This window comes from Pezoporus flaviventris, unplaced genomic scaffold (assembly GCF_033815535.1).
Source record: "Pezoporus flaviventris isolate CSIRO_AGI_PZ_B2104156 unplaced genomic scaffold, CSIRO_AGI_Pfla_v1 ptg000006l, whole genome shotgun sequence".
NCBI lineage: Eukaryota > Metazoa > Chordata > Aves > Psittaciformes > Psittacidae > Pezoporus > Pezoporus flaviventris.
In genome coordinates this window covers 19,576,825-19,589,161 of record NW_026892554.1, presented here as the reverse complement: position 1 = coordinate 19,589,161, position 12,337 = coordinate 19,576,825, and the positions used below count along the sequence as shown (strand labels likewise).

At 52.9% G+C, this 12,337-nt stretch overlaps 2 protein-coding genes across 4 annotated transcripts in view; one reads left to right on the top strand and one right to left on the bottom strand.

Moving 5' to 3' along the window:
* Positions 1 to 12,337, bottom strand: part of PSTPIP1 (proline-serine-threonine phosphatase interacting protein 1) — a 469,822-nt gene that overhangs the window by 4,448 nt on the left and 453,037 nt on the right. The window lies entirely within an intron of this gene.
* LINGO1 (leucine rich repeat and Ig domain containing 1) overlaps positions 1 to 12,337 on the top strand; it is a 149,989-nt gene that overhangs the window by 76,508 nt on the left and 61,144 nt on the right. For 2 of the 3 annotated variants that reach the window (XM_061447295.1, XM_061447294.1), the window contains 2 exons: positions 6,953 to 7,123; positions 12,020 to 12,105. The gene's annotated coding sequence lies outside the window, so the exon portion shown is untranslated. The remainder of the gene's footprint in view (positions 1 to 6,952; positions 7,124 to 12,019; positions 12,106 to 12,337) is intronic. The other variant, XM_061447296.1, reaches the window with a different exon arrangement.

The following is a 12,337-nucleotide window of genomic DNA, read 5'->3' as shown; positions in this document are numbered from 1 at the left end:
TGGTAAGCCTGGATGAGAGGGGTGGTGTGCAGCTATTCTGCATCAATGGAGGATGCTGGAGAAGATGCACTGGTCCCCAGAGTCAGCGGGAGCTGTGCTGGCTTTTGCTCAAATGGAAGATGCTTGTGTACACTTCTGTAAGCAATGAAGTGACTCAGGATGCCCACTCAGTCTTCTCCTTCCACAGACTGTTCCCACAGTCCCTCCGGATGTGTCTGAAGCATCCTAAATAAGACCTGCACGCTGTGCTGAGCTGCTCAGGAAAAAATAGGCCACTGCTTTTCTCACGCAGGCAGCATTTAAAGAGCTGTGCAGGAGGAGTGTGGGCATGTGGCTAAATCAGAAGCGAGGAGCTGTCCCCTCCTTTGGCACCTCACCTGTACTGCATGAAATGGGGACGTTGGGGAGCCACGCTTGCAGGCTGGCTGGCTTTTTTGGGTAGCTTGCTTGCAGTGCTCCTTCCATCCAGCAGGAATCACTTGGGAGAGGCAGCCTTTTGTCTCTGTGGCTGAGCTTTCCCAAAATGGCTCCATGTTTTACCTCTGCTCCCAGGCAGTGGCAAAACTTGCTTGCCCGAAGTGGCTTAGGCACTGCACCTCGCAGGAATCCTGCCTTGCTCCCCTGATCATTTCCCCAGCCAGATGCCCAGGCAAAGCATCTATCTCTGTCTTCCAACCTGAGATGCTGTCTCCTCAGTAATTAAATGAGGAACATCATCTCTTTATATTTCTGTCAGCCGATTTCAAATTACAAAGGGACCTATAGGACCAAGAAGAACCTATCCTCTCTTTGGGGATCGCCTGCCTTTTGATTTAAGGTTTTTTGCAGGCTGGTAATTCCATCTGAAGGTCTCCTGCGATACCGCGGTAACCCTTGGATGCTATTCAAGTGCATCCTGGCCCCCGGCGTGTGCTCATTGCTTCTTAATTGCTCTAAATAAGTTGGGAATGATGAAATTAAAGTGCCATTGATATCAGGCAGCCCTGGCACACTGCAGTTACAGGCAAGTGAGGGAAGTGGACAGATGGGGGGATGTTAGGATAATAGGTATTAAATGCAGATTTTACCCTGTTTGGGATCCCCACCTAAGCACAGTTCAACTTCTCAGCGCAGCAAGCCTGGCAGCTTCCCTGCTGGTGCCCCAGCTGAGCATTTGGCATGGGTTGGGTACAGACAGGACATAAAACTGAATGACCTGCCTTGGTTCCCTGGAGATTCCTGGACACTGCACTCTCCAGGGGTGAGAGTATCCAGGCAAAATGACCCTGAATCCACACAGTGTCCTCAATCTGTGAATCCTCAGTTGCCAGCCCTCGGGGCAATGTGGTTGCTCTGAAGCAAATAGGTGCAGTCTGTTTGGGCTGTGCTGGTTCATCACACAGGCAGGCCTTGTCCTGATGTTCACTCTGTTGATCTGAGAGCTGGGTTTGGGTCCTTGCCCCTGTGTGGGGACAGCACTGGCAGTCATGTTGGTCGGGAGGATAGCGGAGCTGCCTGGGGAGAGACAGATGTGGTCGGTGTCATTCAGTAGCTGCTCTTGTGCTCACCTGGAAACGCTGCTGCCTTTGGTTTCCTTTGATTGGCAGTGTTACTGTGGCCGTAGGAGCAGAGGGGCCTGGACAGGACCTGAATCCAGATCTGAAGCAAAGGCAGCTTTGTGACTATCTGTTCCCACTCAGAATAGGCTCGATGCATAATCTATGGGGTGAAATTCAAGTCATGGGGCAATGCAGACCAGGAATCCAGCACTCCTCCCCATGACTGAGTATCCATCCCATCCCTGATCCTGCAGCGAGAGCTGCCCGGATGTGATATAACACGATGTTCAAGAAGAGCATCTTGGCTGGAACACTCCAGTTTTGGAGCCTGCAGCAGGTGGCTGGTCCCAGAGCTGCAGGAGAGGATGGGCTTCATCAGCCTGCAAGAACTTGCGTAGCCTTAAAGGAGTGTCCAGCTCTGGTACTGTGCAGTGAGGAGCTTTCAGGGATGGATGGCAGGTACAGCACAGCACTTCTCTTTCCAAAGAAATGCCAATCATTTTAATCACTTGCCTGAGATTTGGGCCCAGTCCAGCCACCTGCCTTTGGATAATAACTCTCCCAAGGTTTCTTGATCTAGTCTTGAGAAACACTGGTGTCATTGGGACGCTTGAAACGGATGGGAGGTGCACTGACACGGCAGCCAGCTGGCCTGCAGGATGGATGCCTGGTTGCAGAGTGATGGAAGGTTAGATTTGCTCAGTCCAAGCCAATTCTATTCCTGTAACTGGCCTTGGCTGTGACTTCAGCTTCCCCAGGGCTCATCGGATGCTCACCTCGGGGTCTCTTGCACGAGCTTTGAGTTGAGATGGCTCCTGGGCAGCTCTCCAGGCTCAGGGCTGATATTTAGGAGTTCAGGACCTCTGAATTCCTATTGTGTGTTTAAGGGCCAAAGGAGACCATTTGTGATGCACTGCTCTCACTGGCTGTGCAACAAAAGCCAGAAATTGTCCCCCTTGGATTCTTTTGTCAGTGCAGTAAATGTGGGTGCACTCAAGCACATGGTTCCCAAAGACATGGGCCTTGGCCCTGCTGGCAGGCAGGAGAGGTCTCAGGGAGCTGCAGAGGCAACTCTCTGTTCCTAGCTGGGGCATCGGGAGCAATCCTTTGGTGCTCCTGGAGTGCCTGGTGCTCCTGGCATCCTGCTCTGGGGTGCATAGTCTGTGTGAGGGATCGTGGACCAGCCCTGGACTGATCCCTGTCACTGAGTGTTCAAACCTCCCCAACACATGGCATCCCCAAGCAAACAGCTCCCACTGTAGGAAGTGGTCACAGTGGCTGTAAATTCCTACAGAAGAAACACCCTGGATTTGGAGGGGTTTGGCTGTTCATTCATGGAAATATTCTTCCCTAAGGGATCTCCAGGTGCAGGGGTGCGAGCAGGGTGCTGTATGTGCTGTGTGGGCAGTCAGTGGGCCAGTCTCCCTGGCACCCAGCACCCTGTGGTCCTGTTCAGAACTGCCCTCCCACCTGTGCTGCTGCTCCCTCTGCTTAGGTAGGAGCCCCAGCCTCTCTGCAGTTGTGCTCACAGCCCAGCACACTGGATTATTGACAACAGCCAACGTATGTGCTGGTTGCACTGTGACCTTGAGATCCCCTCTCACTGCGCCCTCCTGCCTTTGTGCTGTCCGGAGCCCAGTTAATCCCTTTCTCCTTGTCTTGCATCTTGTGTTGACTCATCTCTGCTTTTGCCTTATCTTCCTCTGCTTCCCCTCAGTCCCTTCCAGGAGGTGACTGCCTCCGGGCTCAGTTCCTTGGGCTGGGACAGCCCAGTCTATGCCAGCTCCCATCAGGAGCCATCCCCTGCTCTGTGTGGCTGAGCACAGTATGGTACATCCATGGTACACTGAGCACTTTGGCCGGTGCTGAAGTTGGCTGTTCCTGTTGGGCAAGGAGGGGAGGAAGGAGCAGTGCTGGGTGGGAAGCCCTGGTGTGATGGGCTTGGCATGGCTGTGGAGCGGGAAGGGAGCAGTGCTGGCTGTTCCCACAGGAGCCCTCACCCTGTGTGACCCCTTTTGGGCCTCTGCATCCCCCTTGGCTGACAAGGGCTGTGCAGAAAGCTGAGCGGGCACCGGGGCTGTTTTGCCATCAGGCTTGATGCTCTAGACTCTGCCTTGCTGGTCTGTGCTGTGGAGCACGGGCACAGCATCATCTGGGGGAGCTTCACTTCTGGGGAGCAGATCCCCTGGGTTGCTCCAGCTGAGTGCTGGCCTGGTGGTGGAGGTGCAGTTTGTAGCACAAGCACTCTGCTGGTTGGACCTAACTTCAGTATCCCGTGGGCTTTGCATCCTCTCCAAACAGGGCAATGTTGGAGATGCTGTCTGACACAGCAGAGGGGGTTGCTACTGGTCCCTCCTTGCCCTGTGTGCCCAGAGGTGTGCTGGCTTTGCCACCACCTGCAGGGCAGTAGGTGGAAGGAAGGAAGGACTTGTTTTCCCATCTTGATCCTTCATGGCTGAGATTTCACGGAGTCTTTCACCCAGAGGTGAAAGTCACTCACCGTGGCCACCTTTAGCAGCTGCTTCTCTGCATTGTGGGTTGTAAATGTCCCCTTAATTTAGTGCCTGCAGTGCACTAAAGCAGCAACCTTAGCACAGCCTCTGCATAATAACCAAAGAAGCTCTAGATGCTTTGCTCTCAAGGCTGCTGTTGTTGTCTGCTGTAGCCCCAGGGGCTGATGTCTGCCTTGCCCCTGTGGTACCTCTGCTTCATCCCTGCTGGGTACCACAGCCAGGTCTGCTCCTGGAGATGGAGTCGGTCAGATGCTCCCAGTATGGCTCTGGGATCTTGCCCCATCTCAGCCTGTCACTGAAGCACTGTGCTGCTCCTCACACCAGGCTGCCCCTCTGCCCCAGCACCCCACAACTTGCTTTTGGAGGATAACTCCCTGTTAAATAGAGAGATTTAGCCTAACCCTGCCAGGCAGGTGAAGTCCAGGCAGTGAGGCACTCCCCAGATGTCTCGGTGCTTTTGGCTGAACTCACTAGTGAAGGGTGTTTTTTCGCCCTCACAGAGGAAAGTAACAGCTCTGACCTTTAGGGGAGAAATGATGAAGGCTCGGAGTTTTCTTTCCTTTTTTTGTTGCTGTTTTTCTTGCAAAGTATTCAAGTTGAGAAGTATTTTTTGCTTAAGCAATTTGTGCCCAGTGGATAGATTTATTCCATTCAGCTGCCAGCCACAAGAAAGCCCCATTATTCTCAGTGGCAATGGCTTTCTTTTCCTCAGTACTCACAAATACTCTTGGCTAAATCTCAGTTTCCATTCCTCGCAAACATGAGGGATCAGGCCCTCCTGCCCCATTCATGATGGTGGATTTGCCTCCCTGTACCCACTTCACCTCCTTTGCTGGCCTGGTCCTAAGTAAACATGAGTGATGCTCAGGACCTGCTCCTAAAGCCCCCTGTCTCCCCATGCCAGATCCCATTCTGCTCCCTTGTTATATCCATCTCTCAGGATGGAGGCTTTGGCAGCAGCACTTCTAAATCCCCCATTGGCTGCTACCTCCCATGTTTCTGCTCTCAACCAACCCTCTGTTGCCTTGGCTTTTAGTAGGAACAGGGCAACAAATGGATTTCCAGGCTCCATGGTTTAGAATCCTCCCTTCAAGGGAGAAAGGGAAAACATAAAGATTCAGTTTGGTTCTGAATGATTCATTTGATGCATATGGCAGAAATGCAGTGAGTGTTTGGGCTTGACAGTGGAGTCTGGACTGGGGAGAGGGGAAAAAGTGAGGAGGTGCTTAAAATGAAAAGCGGGCTCAGAGAGGGAAAAGGGAGATATTTCCTATTAAATACACCCAAACTGGCTGGTTTTGGTGCTGACTGATCACTCCTTGCAGTAGAGAGCCTGAGACACAGCATCCCTTCCCTGATGGGCAGCTCACTGGCTGACTCTGGTGCTTTTGCTTTCCTTAGAGCTCAGGTTTGCAGCCTCCTCACCTCTCTATAGCACAATGTTTTCAGGACCAGATGGGCTTAATTTCCTCTAGCCACCCCCGAGCTTGGAGGAGGCTTGAGTTTGGAGCAGGTCTGCCTCTTATTCCATGTGATCCCACCTGGCCGAGCCCTGCCTGTGGGCAGCCTGGTCTGCCCTGCGGACATGCTGAGGAACTGGCAAATCCCCCTCTCCATGCTGAGGAGAAGGAAGGCTTTTCTCTCCTAGCAGATAAATCTGTCTCCGTGTTACCTTAACAGTAGCAGGGGCTGAGCATCATCTTACGGGTTGATACTGTTGAGATGCTTAGTCTAAGCTTCATCTAATCCTCTTTCATCTAGCAATCGGGCTAGTGATCTCCTGGAAACAGGCTTCCTGACACCAGCCTTGGCGTTGCGGTGCATGCTCGTGCTGGAAGGGTGATGCTCCTGCAGCATCCTGGTGCAGCTGCCCCTGAACTGAGCCACAGGCAAAAGGGGCAAGGAAATGAAGTTTCTAACCTGAACTGGATTTGGGGTTTAGGTGTCAGCTCTGGTTTTCATAGGATTTTGTGGTGTGTGCTTTCCTTACCTGGCTACTTGTGGAACAGAAACCATGTTTTTATACCCATGACTTTGGGCTGAATTCAAGGTTGGAGGTGGTTTCTTGGGAATGCCCTCCTGATTTTGGCCTGTTTTGCTTCTGTGCTGGTGCACCCAGGAATCTTGCAGCTCTCTGGGGAGCAATAGCAAGTCTTGTATATTTCCATTTCCTTCCTGTGTGCTGAGGCCCTGAATTCAAGCCAGAATTTGGGGCTGCTGGACTTGGGTTGTGCTTGAGAACTCTTGGTCTGTGAACGTTGCAATCAAAACCTGATTCCTGCTTGGTGAAAGTGGGAGCCTTGTGTGTGGTTCAGTGGTTTCACTGCCCTTCAGGGTTACAACATCACCTAGACACCCACCTAGGGCACAGGCCTCATGTAGGGTGTAGGGATGGTGGTTGGACCTCATCCCTAGGGTCTGATTTTGACCAGCTCTGGGATAAACATCACCTCTCCTTGAGCAGGACAGGTCAGGTAGGCAAAGTTTTCCTTGATGACTGTTGGTGCTGCCATGGGCCAGTTGCAATGATCAACGGCTGTGTGTGGAGGGGAGTGAGCAACCCCTTCCAGAGATGGTCCCTTGGCTTGTGTTTGCTGCTGTTGCAATCCTTTGGGAGTCCTCCTGCTCCTCCTGCTTCTCCTCCTTGACATGGAAAACCCTGTGCTAGCAAACAGATGGGCGAGTGCACCTTGGGCAGGGCACGAGGTAATGGAAACCACTGCATGGTGGGGAGAGTGGAGCCAGGGAGCAGACCTGACACCAGGCAGGGCTGCTTGCTGCCACCACCCTGCCCCAATCCCTTAACTCTGCTTGGTCTCAGCCCCCAGCACCTTCTTCTGCCCCAGTTGTTTGTTTCTCCCTTCAGCACCCTCTCATGCTCTCCCCATCTTCCCCTTGCAGGGCTGCGTGTCCAGGGCTGAGCGAGGTGCCCCGCTGCTGCGCTGTGGGTCCCATGAGACAGGCAGGACCACGCTGTCCATCCCGCCTGGGGCTGCAGCACCCCGCTCTTCCTCTGCTGCATAGGGAGCCCCTCCAGTACCCGGAACAAAGCTGCGGAGCTCTGCTGCCACGGTGAGTCCCTGGGCTTCTGCTTTCCTTCCTTATGGAGAAGGACCAGGCTTTGCTTCCCTGGTTGCACCACGTGCATCTCCTCGCTGCAGCAGGCGTGAGAAACGGGCTCCGAGCGAGCAGCTTATGCACCAAATAATTGAGGTTTCAGTCAACAGAAGCAGCTCACGAATTCAGGTTGTATTTAGCAAGTGGTTTTGGCTGGGGGGGGCGGGGAGAAAAAGAGTGAAACACTGAAAAGTTTGATTTTGACATTTTCCAAATGAAACCTTTCAGCCATCTGTTCCGAGATGACATTTCGGTTTGAGTTTTTTCTAGGAGGCTTTTTTTCAGTGTGGGGGGGAAGCCACCTACAAACAAAATGAAAGCTTCACTTCAGACCAAACAAGATGCTTCATTCAGCCCCATGTTATTACCGGGGGTTTAAAATACGGCAAAGAATAAAAAAAGCCCACTTTGTTCAACCTGAATTCCTTTATTATCACCATTTGGCCACCAAAACGAGGAACCAAACCCTGACCCTCCTGTTTTCCCAGCCCTTATCCTCAGAATAAGGTGCTGTTGGGGTTAGAGGGTGGTGGAATGTGTTTTACACCAGGGTTGCAGGAGCAGGAAGCTTTGCCCTCAGGGCAGGGAGAGGGAGGTGATGGCCGCAAAACCTTCCTGCAAGGGATGTACTACACATTGTTGGGGGTTTTTGAGTGAGAGCTTGGGAAGAGCCTGCGGTGGCAGAACATGTTGTACCAATGACTTCAGGGATGGCAGGAGAGGCTGTGGGAGCTAATTTTAGCTACAGCAGAAAGCTTGTGCTGAGAGGAGAGCATGCTGTGCTGAGCATCCCAGGGATGCGCTGGAGCCCTGAGGCTGTGGTGGTGGCCGCTGGTACCCTGCTGTGTCCTGGCTGCTGTGGGGTGTCACAGATGGGTGGCAGGTTCCACTCGGCCCCATTTGCTTCCTGCAGAGCAGCATCTCTGCCTGTTGTCTCAGTGCTTTCCCTGACCCCTGTTTCAGAGTCTGGTTTGAGGGGAGGAATAAGTGCGATGCTGAAGGGACCTTCTGGTTTGTGTGGCCAAAGCATGGAGGGATGGGTTCAGACATCTCAGCTCGGTTTGGAGTCAGGCGTAGCAAAGTTACGGGAATGACAACCTCCTATCCCAGCAGCACCACAGCTTGCACAAGGGCAGCACTTTGGGCACTGAGGGCCACAAGCTGCCGATGTGAGGCAGAAGGACCGTGCCTCGTGGTGAACAAGATCCTACCTGTGGGGCTGCAGAAGAAGCCTGCAGAGGCTCCTTTTGGCCACTTGGTGACAAGGATGATTCATGGAATCAATTGGGCTGGAAAAGCCCTTTGAGCTCATCCAGTCCAACCATTGCCCAGCACTGCCAAGGCCACCACTAACCCACGGCACTGAGACCTCGTCTCCACGGTGTGTGAACACTTGCAGGGACGGTGACTGCAGCCCTGCCCCGGGCAGCCTGTTCCAATGCCTGAGCACCCTCTGGGGCAGGAATTGTTCCTCAGCTCCATCTAAACCTGCCCTGGTGCAGCTTGAGGCCGTTTCCTCTTGTTCTATCTGACCACACTTGCCAAATCCCATCCCTGTGAGCAGTAGGATAGCCCTTCCACTGTGCCCTCAGCTCAGTTGAAAGCTACCTAGAGAAAGAAGCTGCACTTTCCGTTTGCTACACCCTCTCCACCCCCAGCTTATCCCAAATGTGACTTTATCAGCCGTCACATACAAGTGCTGGATGTGGAGGCATGTGCTGGAAGGGAGATGCTGTGCTCGGCAGGGGCTGCCAGGCTCCTCCCTGGTGTGGGGCTGTACCTGCCCCGCGATGGCTCATGCCCTTCACCAGGAAGGAGGATTGAAGGGCTGAGTCGTAGTGGGGAGAGTAGGAGAGACCCAGAATGGTGCCATAAACACAATCTGTGCTGCAGGAATGCACCCACCACCGGCTCCCTGGGAGGAGCGTGGTGCTGGCGCATCCTGGCTCCCGGCAGCCTGGGCGTGCAGGGCTCCCACTGCAGCAGAGAGCCTTAACACAGGGCGAGTACCAGGCGGGTGGCTCGGTGTGTGGTGGGACAGCAGGTGTTTGATAGCCATCCTCGTGTGCTCCCCTGCTTTTGTCAGCACTGCCTCCCTGCTGGAGCGTTACAGGGATGCTGCTTTTGTTGCACAAGCAAAAACTAGCTGTTGAGAGCTATGCGAGATCAGAGGGGATGCAGGGCTGCTGCGGATCTGAAGTCAGTGTCTGCCCTCATTTGGAGGGGAGCCAGCTGTGCCCAAGCCTCTGCCTGCTGGTTTGCTGGTGGCTGTGGACCCAGGGTGTGATGGGGAGGGTGGTCCCTGTGCTCCCCATGTCTAAGGGGTCCTTGCAGTGTACTGGAGCTCGGCTCTGCTGCCAGGTGCCTGGAGCCAGGGATCAGCTTCTGGGATGTGGAGTAGGTGCATGGAGGCGTTGCTCATGGGGCTGTGCATGCCCACATGTGGTGTGGAAGATGCTGGGTCAGAGGAGGGGGTTATCCACAGGCAATCCCTCCAGCTTCCTTGGGAGGGTCTTTCCCCAGGCCCTTACAGAAAGCCCCTGAATCCTGCTGAATCGTTTACCTCTGTTTTGCATGTAATATTCCCATCTTCCATTCTCTTTCTCTGTTTTCATCTCTCCTTCTCCCCCCCCCCCCCAATCTTTATCAGTAGCTAATGAAACAGGGAGAAACCAAATTCATACAGTAATTAAATTTACTTAGAGGATATTCAGCTGGAGTAATGAGAAGTTTAATTCAATGATTAGTTTTTTCTTTCATTAATTAAAAATGGATCAACGGTGCAGTTACAGTGGGCTGCATTGATCCTCCTTGTGGAAAGCTGCTGATGGAGGAGGAAGGAAGGCAGGCTTATCTTTTCTATCTTCCCTGGATGCTCTCCCTACACACAGATGCCTTTATGGTCCCCTGACTCTCAGTCTTGGTGTCCCTTCTTCTGTCTGGGTAAGGGATGCTGGGGGTAGTGATGGAGGAGTGGGGGACCACCCCCCAGTAGGTCCTGTCCCTGCTTTTCAGCTTAAAAAGGGATTTGTAGTATTTGCTGTGGGTGGAAGATTGAAAAGCAGGTCCCAGCCCAGAAGAGGTTTGGGGTGGGAGAGTTGTTTTCCTTCCCAGCTAAACAGCTTTTGATCCATCTGAGTATATTAAACTCATAAACATGCTTTTAGTCTTTTAAAAGAAGGGATCTGTGAAAGCAAAAATGAAGAAATAAACCAAGTAAGTTGCTTGCTATTTCCTTCCATGCTTTCTGCAGGCTCTCGAGCAGCGTTAGGACCTCAGGTGTCCTTGGAAGCATGATGGGCATGTTGGGCAGATTGTGTTCCTCTGAAGCATGGGATTGCTCCTAGTTTTTACCTGGAAGGTTTATTTCGGTTGCTTTGGGGATCCTTGCAAGATCTAAATATTGACTGCAACCCCCATATGAACTCAGAGAATGGGAATAAAACCCCCCACAACAAGCAATGAACCAAGAATTGGCATTGTAAGATCCAGTCTGTGCAGAAGCTTTGTGTGTAAGGGGGTGGCTCAGGTGGAGAGAGCACTGCATCCCCCTTTGCCTCTGCCCTATATGTATTCCAAGTAATCTTTTCCCTGCTGCTGTGGTGGAGACTGTGTGAGGGTGAGAAATAGCCAAGGGCTGGGGGCAGTGAGCACCAGGCTTTGAAGCCAGTGGGTGCCAAGGGCACTTGACACCTCTGGGAATGAGCTGGTTCTGCTTTCCTGGGGTTGTCTCAGATGATAACTCCTTTGGAAGAGGAGGAGGGAGGCTCCTAGTCTGCCCAGTGCTGTGTCCCTGTGCTGGGAAGGGCAGGCAGAGGCCCACAGCAGTGTTCCCATCTCCTTTCCTCCGTGCTTGTGGAGCTACTTGGGATTTGGAGAAATAATAATGAGGGGAATATGTCCCGTGCTTTGATTTTTGTCCCTGAAACAGTGAAAATCCTGATGGAAAATGGTTTCTGGTGGTATAAAAGGTGAATGTGGGACGCTGCTCCTTCCAAACATGGTCACAGCCATGGCACCCCCTTTCCAGAGTCTGCCTGGCTGTTGTGGAGCTCCTGGCATCCATCAGGACCCAACCTGTTGTCTCCAGGGATGTGTGACTGTGCTTTGTCCTGGACAATGTTTTGGGCTGACCTTGGCTGTAATACAGCATCTCCAAATCCCAGTGCGTCTGTGGGAGGACCCCCAAACACCCCAGGTCCATGGCAGTGTCCCCCACTGATGTGGTCCTGAGCTGTGAGACCCTGCTGCAGTTCTGGTGCTTTGCAATTCCTGTCCTGTGTGATGCATTCCATTGCTTGGTACAACCTGAAGCCACCAAGGCTGGGTACAGGGATGCACCCAGGAGGCAAGCCTGGGGCTGAGCTGCCTGCCCAGGGATGCTTACTGAGGGCAGCGTGAGTCCATGCTGGCCAGTGAGTGCTATCTGGCCTTGCAGACAGCCACAGCACAGTTCTACAGCAGTGTGTTTTCAGAGGGATTTTGCATGCATGTGTTTCTTGAGAGATCACTGCAAATGATTCCCAAGTGCTCTGGCCCAAATCTGTCCCGGTAGCTGTCAGCAGATCAATGCTCTGCTAAGTACAGCCCCGCTCTATTTCCATGGGAAAATGGCTTCTGTTAAGCAGTTCATTCTGGGCCTTTCAGCAGCAAGTCCACTAAATTTTGGTAGTTGTGTTTTTCTGTCTGTTGCAGCCTGATTTAAAGCTTTTTAAATAGCAGCTCAGATGAAGATTAAGCCAAGCTGGGAGGGAGAGGGGGAAAAGCCTTCCCAGCTCCTGCCTTTCTCCTCCTGTTAGCCTCTCAAATGCCAGGTTTGAAGCCCTAATTGTGGTATCATTTTGCCCACAGTGCATGAGTGGAAAGCAGAGGAGAGGCCAAAGCCCAGCGTGCCCCTGGCATCCGACTGCCCAGCATCCTGCCTTCATCTGACCTGGGTAGGTGGCACACGAGCTCGGGCACTGTTGTATTGCTGAGCATGTGACACTCCCGTACCTCTGTCGTGCTGAGTCTGGGACTGGCATGGTTTCTGCTGCCATAAGTGTGGTGGAAATGCCTTCTCCCCCCCTGTAGTTCAGGGCTGCTACCCAGCCCTCCTGGGGCATGAGGCAACGCGGCTTTCAACCAGGATCTGTTCTGTGTCTGGAACAGGTAGGAAATGTCGTGCAC